Source organism: Mus caroli, chromosome 4 (assembly GCF_900094665.2).
Source record: "Mus caroli chromosome 4, CAROLI_EIJ_v1.1, whole genome shotgun sequence".
Classification (NCBI taxonomy): Eukaryota; Metazoa; Chordata; class Mammalia; order Rodentia; family Muridae; genus Mus; species Mus caroli.
In genome coordinates, this window is record NC_034573.1 from 84,175,742 (window position 1) to 84,188,878 (window position 13,137).

The window sequence follows — 13,137 nt, forward strand, 5'->3', positions numbered from 1 at the left end:
GATAGATTATTATGTCAACACCAGAAGAAATACATATACCTTAAAGCATGAAATGATATATATTTCATTTATATATATAAAAAAGAAACCTGTACTACCGAGTGTCCTCAGCTCTACCTTTCACTCAGGCTTTGCTCTGCATGCATTGTGATTGGTATAATCTGTGTGTGTTTCCATACAAGATTTGTATATTGAAATCTTGACCTTGAAATTGATGACATCAGCACGTAGGTCCTTTGGGAGATGATCAGGTCATGAAGGTAAATTTCTCATAAAACCAACCTATGAAACAGCTCCAAGGAAGCTCTTCTGATTCTGTTATGTAGATGTACAAAAGGAGATTGCCCACAGTAAGCCCTGGACCCTCAGCAGATACTCAGTCTGCTTGGTATCCTGATCTTGTACTTATTAGCCTCTAGAATAGTGAGAAACATTTGAGTGGAATAAACGTTCTCATTTATGGGATTCTTTTACAATAATTTATAACAACAAATAATGCAACAAACTTTATATCTATCCTTCTCTCATATTTCTCAGACAATTTCCTTTCTTCTTATTACAGTTTATCTAAATCATAATTGTCCATATTGTAATTCTGGGGCACAGATCCCTCAACAGTATCTGTTATACATTGACAGATAATCCTGGATTTTCCTTCTGTAACAGAACTAATTTACGGGCTCATCAAGAAGTTATTGGTGTTTATTTCATCATTAATCACTGGTATGATTTTTCTATTTTATTGAGAAATAATAGCAAACTATCCTTATTTTCTCTTACTTCTGCTTACTTGACCTGGTAAGTGCAAATATTTTTCTGCACTTTTTTTTGTTGTTGTTGTTGATTTTTTTGTTTGTTTGTTTGTTTTTTTAAGACAGGGTTTCTCTGTATAGCCCTGGCTGTCCTGGAACTCACTTTGTAGACCAGGCTGGCCTCGAACTCAGAAATCCTCATGCCTCTTTTTAATACCATGATTTCTTTCTTGTCTCCTTATCAGTTGTGAGAAAGGGTCATTTTTCAACCCAGTGATTTCTATAATCCCATTATTCAGCTTAGCTATAATGTTTTGGTCAGTTATACACTTAAGAAAAATTAAGGGAGAAGAAGTTTATTCTAGATCAAAAATTCACTGAACTTTTGATATAGTAAAATTTGTCATTTCTTTTTTCTTAATCATGTTTGTATAACGTTTCTTGCCTAAGAAAACTTTGTCATATCAAGATTACAAAGATTTAAAAATATCTTTTTGAAAACATTTGTATTCACAGCACCTATATATCACTGTTCCATGTGCACATATAGTTGCCTATATTTCTTAGCATCCTGGAAAGTTGATGCTATAAGGTTGAACTACAGCCAACAAAATTAGAGTAGAAGTTAGGTATTTGTTTTCCGTCCATCAAACAACAAGAACAACAACCACCACCACCACCACCACAACAGAACCAAAACAAACTACCACTACTACCACCACCACCACCACCACCAAATCCTTTCAAGAGAGACCTTATAAAATAGCAGTAAATGCTATGTGCTAAGAATGGTGGTATAGACTCTGGGAAGAGATTCTGTTCTAGAATCATCACTGAGTGGAGAAATACATATAGATTAACATTCACATTTAGCTCATGAGGAAAAATGAAATTCTTCCATATTTATGCACCAGGATATTATAGTTTGCCTTTTGTAGCAACTACGTGATCCATATGTAGGGTAAGACCTTGACTTGACTGTTTCCCAGTTGTGAAAGAAAATTCATGGATAAAGATCAGACCAGAAAATTGAATCTGTCCTCTATTAGGAATTTTTTGCAAGCATGGTTCAGAAATCCAAAACAAAGACATCAGAATGCTACATCCTGAGATCGCAGAACTGCAGTTTTTGCCATGATCCCAGACTTTGACCAGGACTGATCTTTGCTCAATCTGACTGCCTTTGTGGCTTGTTAAACAGACATAGTTCTGACTTGTATGATGGAGATTTCACAACTGGAAACTATTGGCATTGTCCTATCTGAACTGTCAGGAATCTACAGATAGTGGATTCCACTCTAACCATAAGAATATTCCTCCCGGATGGGAATCCTTGTAACTCACTGTCGCAGGTTTTAGATGATAGTCTCCTTACTACCCAGCCTACTGTCTTTCTTGAAGTATATTCATCTATTCTTCCTATTCTAGTTTAATGGGTTAATTCTATCAATAGGCACTAACCTGTTGTGCTTACTCCAAGACATTGTTTAAAATTATAAATGATTATGAATGGAATCAAGAATGGTCTTCTTTATAGGGAAGGGTTTAGATATTCCACACACTGTGTTTTCATTGTCATTAAAATTCATTTTGATTATTTATGATGCATTCATGAGGACTTTTTATACACTCTAAATTAAACATACCACACATGCCCTCTTACCTTTCCTGTTCTACACTCTTGTTCGGCTTCACATGTATTCCTGAAACAACACCATACTTTATTCATCACAGCTTTTAATATTCCAGTATCAAGGAACAGAGTAATCTTTTAAAATGAAGGCTGATTTACTCTTCAAAGTCATCATATGACTTTTAGTTAAAAATGCAAACTCTCTGATGGTCTATAAAGCTTGGTCACCATTTATTTCCTTTCTCTTATCTCCTTCCCTTCAGCTTCTTTAATTTTTTTAAATACTCAAAATAAATTATCATATCTTTAGATCTGTATTCCTGTTTTTCATTTGCTTAAATATTTCAGAGGGTTTGGGTGAAATCATAATCAGAATATATTCTGAACTAGGAAATATCATTCTGAGTGAGGTAACCCAGTCATAAAAGAACACACATGGTATGTTTTCACTGATAAGTGGATATTAGCCCAAAAGCTCGGAATACCCACAATACAACTCACAGACCATATGAAGCTCAAGAAGAAGGAAGACCAAAGTCCTTCTTAGAAGGGGAAACAAAATACTCATGGTAGGTAGAAGGTGGGAGGGACTTGGGAGGAAGTGAGAGGGGGAGGGGAAAGAGTGGGGCAGGATCAGGTATGGGAGGAGACAGGGATGATAGTGTCAGGAAATTCAACAGAGGTGTGTAGCAATTGGGGATGGGTAACTGGGGGTAGCCACTAGAAAATCCCGGATGCCAGGAAAGCCAGAGGCTCCCAAGACCCAACAGGGATGAGATTAGCTGAAATGCCCAACAAAGTGGAGGGAGAACCTGTCGAGACCATATCCAAAAGTTAGGCAAGGTCCCTAGTTGAGGGATGGGGCCACCTGCTCACCTCCAAATTCTTAACTCAGAATGGCTCCTGTATAAAGGAAATGCGGGGACAAAGTGTGGAGCAGAGACTGAAGGAAAGACCATACAGAGCCTGACTCACCTAGGGATCCATTCCATATACAGACACCAAACATAGATACTACTGCAGATACCAACAAGGGCTTGCTGACAGGAACCTAATACAGCTGTCTCCTGTCAGTGCCTGACAAATACAGGGCTGGATGCTCACAGCCAAGTATTGGAATGAGCACAGGGACCCCAATGGAGGAGTTAGAGAAAGGACTGAAAGAGCTGAAGGTGTTTCCAACCACATAGGAAGAACAACAGTATCAAGCAACCAGATCCCCTAGGTCCCCCAAGGACGAAACCACCAACGATAGAGTGCTCATGCCATGGCTCCAGAGACACATGTAGCAGAGGATTGCCTTATCTGTCATGATTGGGAGGAGAGGCCCTTGGTCCTCTGAAGACTCCATGCTCTAATGTAGGGGAATGCCAGGGTGGTGAGGAGGGAGAGGGTGAGTGGGGGAGTAACTTCATAGAAACAGGGGGAGAGGGATGGGATATGGGGTTTACAGAGGGGAAACCAGGGAAGAGGATAACATTTGAAATGTAAATAAATAAAATATCCAATAAAAATATTAAGAAAAAAGGACTGAAATCTCTGGTCTATATACAAAATAGCAGGACAAATGGATCTCACATAAGAAGCATTACATTACTTATTTGATGCTAACAATTTGATCATATAAATTTTTTTTACCAGATGATATAAGAATATAACAATTCTAGGGACATAAGTAAATTGGAACTCATATAGAAGGCTCCTCAGGATGTGTCTGGAGGTAAGACACTGAGGGACTCTGCCCTCAGTTGGCACCAATTGGTAAATAAAGATGCCAGCAGCCAATGTTTGGGCAGGACAGACAGAGGCAGGACTTTTAGGATTCTTAGGCTTGGGAGAGACAAGGGAGGAAGAAGCAGAATTGCAGTGAGAGGGACCAGCCATGTAAGAATTGGGGTAAGTGGTTCTAGTGGCCACGTTGCATTGGGTCTGGGGTAGCAGAGATGTGATATGGATTTTAAACGATGATAACTCTGGAATACCAGAGGTGAGTATTTATTAGCTAGGGGAAGGATTTGAACTGCCCAGCCTTTGAACTAGTCAAGGCATATTAAAAATTAACTGGTGTGTGTGTGTGTGTGTGTGTTTGTGTGTGTGCGTTTCATGTGCGAATCCAGATAGCTCTTGGGTGGGTGCACCAAGAGGCAACAAATTACTGCTATAGTTCCTGTATCTTTAACACACAGATTGGTGACTATAGTGACCTGTACACATATTTGAGAGAGTCTTGGTTTTGGTTATGTTGATCTATATTTTAGATGTAGATCTCAAACAAACAAACAAACAAACAAAAACACAAGAAAACAAAACAACAAACAATCAAACAACTGGAGGAAAACTTTGTTTTATGAAATCCACTAAAATACCTGTCAAATGAAAACTTTTTGGGGTTTGATTTCTCTTTTGTATCTGTGCATTTAATTAAAATTGGATGAAAGAGTGAGAGTCATGAATTTGTGCTACTGAAGAAAATGTGATAAAAGAGTTCTTGGCAAAATAGTTACAGTTTTTCAAGTGGCAAATTAAATTATAGTGTAGATTTGCTATCTTGCCCCCATTAACTTCTTGCCCTCTTTGGCTTTCTGAGCCACTGGGGATCAGATTTCTTGTGGTCCAGTTTAACAGGATATTGATCATCCCTTCTGCTTTTCCAAGTTCACCTTCCACTGCAGACTGACTTGCTTCTGGTGGAAAGAGACTGTGGATAGGGAAGATAATTAATTTGTTCTCACATTAAAGATAGATACATTGTATATATACAAATATAGGATACATTGTATATATGCAGATTCAGATGGATACAGTCATTTGGGCTTGGATGCATTAAGGCTTAACAATTTTCAGTTTGTAAGCTTCTGAGTTTATTTATTCTAAAATGTTAGAAGGATGGGTAAATAATGTTTGCTTTAAGTTCATTTATGTGCTGTAGGGTGAAATGGAGTGAAAGATGGCTAAAATTCAACCTTTCTAACATTTTATACAACTGTGATCATATTGTTTCCTAATTTAAAATGATATAGTTGATTTTTAAAACTTACATCTCTTGGTGTATAATTATATACTCAAAATACCAACTTTGAATGCACAGCATGTAAGACCTGAGCTGATTAGCTATCAGAGGACATTTTTTTCTTTATATGGCTATGTATTGTATTTTTCTTGTCAGTGCTTAAATGTTTATCTCTGTAAGTCACTTCTAGTTATACACTGAGGAAGCCAGAAAATTGTTCCACTCACAAACAAGCCTTTACTTTTAATGCAGACAGCATTGAACCAGTGACCTTTGAAAGCAGAGTGGCAGGAACCTTCAAGATCATGTGGGGCCCTTCCGCTATTCAGTTTGCAATCCACCTATTTGCCATTTAACAAAGTCAGATAAATTAACATCAAAGATCTGAGCAGCAACGGAGAACAATACAGATAATAATTGTAAGCCTAGTTTAGCCTTAAAGCAGTAGAAATGCTTCCAGGGTGTAGCTGTCAGTGTTCCTCAGAATGTGGTAATTGTCCTCTTAAACACTGTGCTGAGGTGAATATGGCATATGTTCTTTGAAGATGATGCTGGCAGTCAGGAAGATCTGGATGCACTTCTGTAAAACACTGACTGATGATGTATCAGGGGTACCTAGAGTTTTGATCTTAGTTATGTTTCCCTCGGTAATTTGTTGTTGTTGTTGTTTGTTTGTTTGTTTTGTTTTACTTGTTTATTTTTACCTATGTAATATTTGCTTTCTTCACCGAACATGAGTAGTATATCAGTCAGTTGTTTTAAGGGAAATAAAATAGACACATTTATATTAGGTGGGTGGCTTATAAGATTAAACGATATACCCTCCAAATCTAGGATTTTCTATTGCTGGTGTCCAAAGATTGTTTAAAAGGTGTTCAAAAGCATAATTTCAACATGAAGCAACTTGTATTAGGATATAAATGGGTTCAGATGACCTCCAAGAATCAATCACTTTAAGTTGGATTTCTCTTTTGCTGTCATAGAAAGTTGTGTGCGATGATAAAATTTAGTACTGACACAGGTATTTTTAGCTATCTAAATCAATTCTGCATGTAGTCTTGAGCATGGCTGTGTCAGGGACCTTGTAGGTAATTGGACATAAAACTTGGTACCTGGCTTTTGCATTACGATTTACACGCTGGTGAAATCTTACTTAGGGAAGAGAATTTTAGGAATGCCTTTTGGCTTTTTTAAGTAGAGGATTTAAGAACAAAAGGAAGCTTATGGATAAACAGACTACTGCTGGCTTTATTGCCAGGAAGAAGAACACGTAACAACTTTGCAAAGCTCTCTTGATGTTTACTGGGCTTGGTGGAACAGTTTATGTGAGTTACCTTGCCCAAGAAAGGGTGAGTATAGATTCTGATCAACCCAACTCTTAGCAGGATTATAATGAGGTCTTTTGGCTTCAACTGATATTTTAGTTTTTTAAAAGCTTGTCAAACTTTTCTCTAGGGTCAAGAGATCTTTCAGGGACAGAGGAAAGTGTCCTTAGGTCTGTCTCTGGGCCTTCTTCCATGTGAGTGTGAAGAAAAACGTATCCAAAGAAGAGACAGAGAGGTGACTGTTAATAGTTTCAGTTGGAAGAAGTCAATTTATAACTAGAAAGCAGCAAATATTTGGAGAAGTTCTCTTAAAAGTATTTATATGGGCTGGCGAGATGGCTCAGCGGTTAAGAGCACTGACTGCTCTTCCGAAGGTCCTGAGTTCAAATCCCAGCAACCACATGGTGGCTCACAACCATCTGTAATGGGATCTGATGCACTCGTCTGGAGCGTCTGAAAACAGCTACAGTGTACTTACATAGAATAAGTAAATAAATCTTTAAAAAAAAAAGGGACAATAACCATTATTCAAATACTGAGTTCTGATGGCCACACCTTAAAAAAAAAGTATTTATATTTTGTGTTTATAGATGTTTTGGCGGCATGCATATCTATGTAGCTCATGCATGTTTGGCATCCTTAGAGGCATTGGATCCCCTGAAATTGCAGTTATAGACAATTTTTATCCTCTAGAAGAGCAGTGACTGCTCTTATCTGCTTAGCCATTTTTTCCCATCACTAAGATATTCTTTTGATTTGGGGATTCTTCCATGATCTAGACAACTACATTAAATGATATGACACCATTATGGTGACCTGGATACTAAAATGAAAAGGGAAGAAACTGTCATACCTCTGTACATCTCCAGCACTATGCAGAATGCCTGGCTCACAGATGTACTCAGCACTAAATGAATAGATGAAGGAATGAATGGTTAAAGAGTGAAGACTGCTTTGATGTCAAGTTCCTCTAAATTCCATATATGAATGAGAATTTTTTTTTGTGTGCTACAAGAGGGAAAACCAATGAATGCACTCACTAATTGAAGTTCTCTTTGTTGCCAACATTTTAATTAATTGAAATCAGCATGACTCCTTGTCCCCTAATACCTTGAACAATTGCTGGCATATCATAGTGCTAATTACTTGTATGACTGACTGGACACCTGTACATTTCTCTTCATTATACTCCAAATCTTGCCTTCTCATCTCTACTGAAGTTCCACATTTTCTATGATTGCTACCCTGTCTCACTCTTTAACTCAAGAGTCTCTCTTCCTGAGAACCTTGGTGCATAAAATTTTCACAATTTATTTGAATATACATTTTTTATTTGCTTCTATAATTGACAGTGATTTCCCTTTATCTGCTTCTGGGAGCTTATCAGGAAGGAAGGCTTAAAAGTTACTGGATGAACTCTTTTGGAATATGCTCACTACATCATGAAGTGAAGGTATTATAAAGTGAAGGTATTATACATTGCTTCAATGGTATGGATACAGTTAAGCCAAATTTCCCTTGGACTGTCATGTCCAGTGAATCTGAGTTACCATCTCATGTGTGTGTGAGAGAGAAAGACAGTGTGTGTGTGTATGTGTGTGTGTATGAGAGAGAGAGAGAGACAGTGTGAGAGAGAGAGAGAGAGAGAGAGAGAGAGAGAGATAGTGTGCGTATGTGTGTATGTGTGTGTGTGTGTGTGTATGTGTGTGTGAGAGAGAGAGTCAGTGTGTGTGTGTGTGTGTGTGTGTGTGCTTTTCCATAATGTGTGTGTGTGTGTGCTTTTCCATAATTCCTGTCTCATGTTCAATTTAGGAACTCTAGATACATTTATTGATTTCAACTAACTTGCTAATATAGCTCCATGGAAATAGATCTGTAAAGCATATTACTTCATCAGAGGGCCAACATTTTCTGAATATTACTGCTATAACTAATATAACAGTTGATTTAAACATAGGGACAGAAGACATATTTTGTTCCCACCTGACACTACAGTGTATTTGTTTTACATCAAAGTTAAGAATCATCTTTTTAAACATCATAATTGTTACAGACTGGCTTAGTCGGTTCACATACAGAGCTATGTTTTCCCCCATGGCACACCAAGGTGGCTGGATGAAGAGGCCTTAGCCAAACACTGCATAACAATTTCTCAGTGTAATACTCTAGAGATCAAGTGTATATCTTAATTATCATATATTTTGAAGTGTTTTTCTCCCCTCTTGGGCTACATAACTTTTCCTTGATTTCTGTTTCTACTGGATTTCATTCAGCATCAAACATCCCATGGAGATATTTTCTTCTTTTAGAAAGCTCCATGGGCCTCTATAAGTTTATAGAGTAGCTGGATTTGTGGGAGAAGAGTGCTATTCAGTTCCACTAACTATCTGTGTTTTAAGGTTTAGAAATATCTCTCCAAAAGATATCTGTCATACTTTGCATGGCTTCTTGTTATTTTATATTGTGTACTACAACATCATGTATTTTGCTCTTCTAATATAATGGTTCTTGACATAGAAACTAATATTGTCACCAGGAAACTATTATAACCTAAAAATGTTAGCCTAATTTATTGAGCACATACCTACCCTGGCACTCCAAATGAGAACAATTCCTAAGTCCAAAATTAAGTATTGTTCGACATACATATTCACTTGGATATTATGTTGACATTAAGATTAGGAAGCTGTTGAGTTGGCTCAGCAGTTATGCAGACTGGTGACTTGAAATGATCTCTGGAAACAATCGAAGATGGTAGGTTAGGAAGTCTATACAATTACATTAAAATAGTTATAAATTACTAAGTAATAGAAAAAGAGGCACATCATAAATTTATGTTCCACTACATATTCCAAAACACGTTGTATAGCCACTGTAGCTTTGGAAGAATGTATAGTCCATTACTGGAAAGACCTAGATAATCAAATGCACAGTGTCCAGAGAAGAGTGCAATACAGTTTTTTTGCTTTCACCTCAAGTCACTCTTAGGTCCATTATGAGTCCATTTGGATGCAATTCAAAAAATGTCTTCTATCTGGGGCTTTCATTCATTTCCTCTCTTTAATGTCCCTTTGTCTTTATTTTCAGATATTATTTCAGGGTTATATTTTTCTTTCCTCTTGGCTCTGGCCCTTAGGTTCCATTTAGTTTTCTTCCCCTAAAAGGTGAAATACACCCGTGTGAGTGTGAGTGTGTATGTGATAGAGAGTGTGTGTATGTGTATGTGTGTGTGAGAAAGACAATGTGTGTGTATGTGTGTGTGTATGAGAGAGAGATACAGTGTGTGTGTGTGTATGTGTGTGTGAGAGAGGGAGAGAGAGAGTCAGTGTATATGTGTGTGTATGTGTATGTATGTATGTGTGTGACATTTCAATCATGTTTCACGGATAAGCATTTATAAGGTAAACAAGCCTTTCAAATACTAAGATGATTCTGTTAGAAGCTAATTTTTTTCTGTCTCACTTCAGTTTTGCTAACATGGCATGGATCTATAGTGGTGAATCATTTGCTTTGCTTCAAAACTAAGTGAACAAAAGGACATTCTATCCGTGCAGTAGGACAGGAACAGCAAGAAATCTTGCTGTGAAATTTATGGCACATTTATTAGAATATCAAATGGCACTTAATTTTAATTTCTCTGTAATTTCCAAAGTATATTTGTGAATTATATCACATTTATATGCCAAAAATATTCAATAGAAACATTTAAAATCTAAATGTTGAAAAGAATTCTTATTAATATGTCAGTTAAATTCCACATTGGTGAAATGAGGTATTCAAGAACAAACAACTTATGATTGGCAGAACCAAGGCTAGCATCAACATTCTGAATGGAGAGGGCCTAGAGAAAAGGCTTTGTCATTAAAGGGAGCTGCTTCTCCTGTAGAAGAACTGAGTTTGGGTCCCAGCACCCACATGGAAGCTTAGAACTGTCTGCAACTTCACTTTCAGGTATATATGGGCACCAGACATGGTGTGGTATATAGAGATTCATTCAGACAAAAATGTTTATACACATAAAAAATATTTTGCAGGAAAACACTTGAGGTAGACAGGTAGGCATTGATATATCTCTGTTCCTTAAACAGCCCCCTCCCCACAATTTTCTAGCTAACTGTGCAGAGAAGTCTTTCACTCCTGTTACCTTAGTACTTGTTCAAAATCGGGCAGAGGGGCGTAGTATCTGATAGCAATAGGTGTCAGAGATCATATATAAAGAATGGGGATCTGATGTTGTCAAGTAATATAATATCACCAGAAAATACCACTCCCTTTTTGTCTCAGTTATTCTACTTTCTGTGTCATATCATCTCTCGGTTATGGTATTGTCTTTTGTTATTGTTACATATTTTCCTGGTGTTACAGTTTGAATTACTTTCCATAGTAATATGTGGTAAAAAAGTCCTAGACTCTTGAATCTTGGCATATGACATTGGTAAGAGAACCACAAAATAGATGATGAATGGAGGGCCTTTTTGGGTGTTCCCAGGCCAGGCTGTAGGCTGTTCATGTAAGAGGAAGAAGAGAATCCAGGATGAGTTAGTATATAGCAGAGGATCTGTGAGGACATAGTGAGCAGTCCCATGCTGAAGATATAATTGTGGGGCTGCCTGAGCATTAATGAGTCAAGTTGTAGACTTTTTAGCAGATTCTGTAGGTATTAATATGGAGCTAAAGAGAAAAACAATGATGATTGAACAGAGCTGGGGAAGTCCCAAAGTAACAAATGATAGGCAGAGGGTCACAGTTCTAAAGTAAATTGATTTTAAAAATAGAAATACAAGAATAGAAAAAACAAAAAAAAATAAAAATAGAAAAACAAGCAAGTTAAACTTGTTCAAGATGTTGCCAATAACACAAACTAAGAGGCTGGGGAAGGTAACATCAGTGCTATTGTTCTAGCCCATTTTATTGTCAAGGCTTTTGAGATCAGCAAAGGGCCTAATCCAGTGGAAATTAGTAGAGGTGTGAAGATGGCTGCTGATCTTTAAAAACAGCCTAAACTTGTCAAAACCCCTGAAGTAATTGCTCAGTTGCTATGATTTCTGCAAATGGAGATAGGCATTAGAAACATTAATTCTGATGCAATGAAAATGTTTGGAAGAAAGGACATCATCACAGTAGAGGATAGAGAATCCCTGAATGATGAATTAGAAGTTATTAAAGGTATAACACTTAATACAGAATATATTTCCATATATTTTATTAACCTTAAAAAGGTCAGAATGTGGATTTTAAGATGCCTATGTTCTATTGAATGAAAAAAAATGTCTATTGTCCAGTCAATTGAAACTACTCTTGAAGTTGCTAAACTGCTCATGATGTTAATGGAAACGCTCTAAGCTCACTGGTTTTAAACAGACTTAAAAAGGCCATTTTACCAAGGAAGACATCATGCCTTTGAAAGGAAAAGGAAAAGGTGACAAAGCTCAAATTGAAAGATGTACTCAAGAAATCACTTAACAATTAGTCATTACAACTAACAAATATAAAAAGAAAAAGTTAAATGAGTGACTGGCTAAACTTTCAGATGTAGATGTGGTGAAGAATGGAAAGGCAAGTGATATTGAAATGAATGAGAAAAAAGAGTCAGGGATGCTCTAATGTTACTAAACAGCCAATGAAGAAGAAGACTTTGTCCTAGGAGGGGGCTGTGCTCTGCTTCAGTGCATTCCAGCATTTACTTTGTTAAATCCAGCTAATGAAAATCAGAAAATAGGTATAGAAATTACTAAAAGGTAATCAAAATTTCTGCAATGACTGCTGCTATGAGTGTTAGGTATTGAAATATCTTTGATAGTTGTATAAATTATGCCAAGTTCCTCAGAACTTGGTTATTGTGTAATACTCAGAAACTTTGTGAACATGGTAGACAAGAGAATCATTGGTACAAGGAAGGCTATAAGAACTGCTTTATTGGACACTGCCAGGGTGGCCTCCTTGTTAACTACAGCAGAAGGTATAGTGACAGAAAGAGGCTAAGCCACTTGAGGGAAAGTGTTGCTGTGTTCACCTTTGCTGTGATAGCAGGTAAGCGTGGGCTTTTTGGTGAATTTTGGACAATCCCTAAGGCTAGAAATTGTATTTTATATTTGTTTTCCATGTTCCATGGAAGACCAGCTGCTGAGGGTACAGACAAAGATACTGTGATAATGAGCATTATCAATGATTTTTTTCTTTCTGAAAATAGTGTCTAGAGTTGTCCTTCTATGAAGTCATAGAAGTAAATGCAATTAAGAGCTGAAAGATTATTCCTTATTGCTTGTCGAGACATAGGAAGAGAAATTAAATCTTCAAATGCAATTTTTGAAATTAAGATTAATGATGAAGAATATCCAATTCCCTCATACTCAGATGATATCATGTTGTTTGAGACTAAGTGTGGGAGCTTCCAGCTATCTTTGCCATTAACGAATA

The 13,137-nt window shown here is 37.0% G+C and overlaps 1 pseudogene; it reads left to right on the forward strand.

The window, feature by feature from the left end:
- Positions 1 to 4,349: 4,349 nt before the first annotated feature.
- Positions 4,350 to 12,702, forward strand: LOC110293356 (annotated as a pseudogene).
- The last annotated feature ends 435 nt before the right edge of the window (positions 12,703 to 13,137 follow it).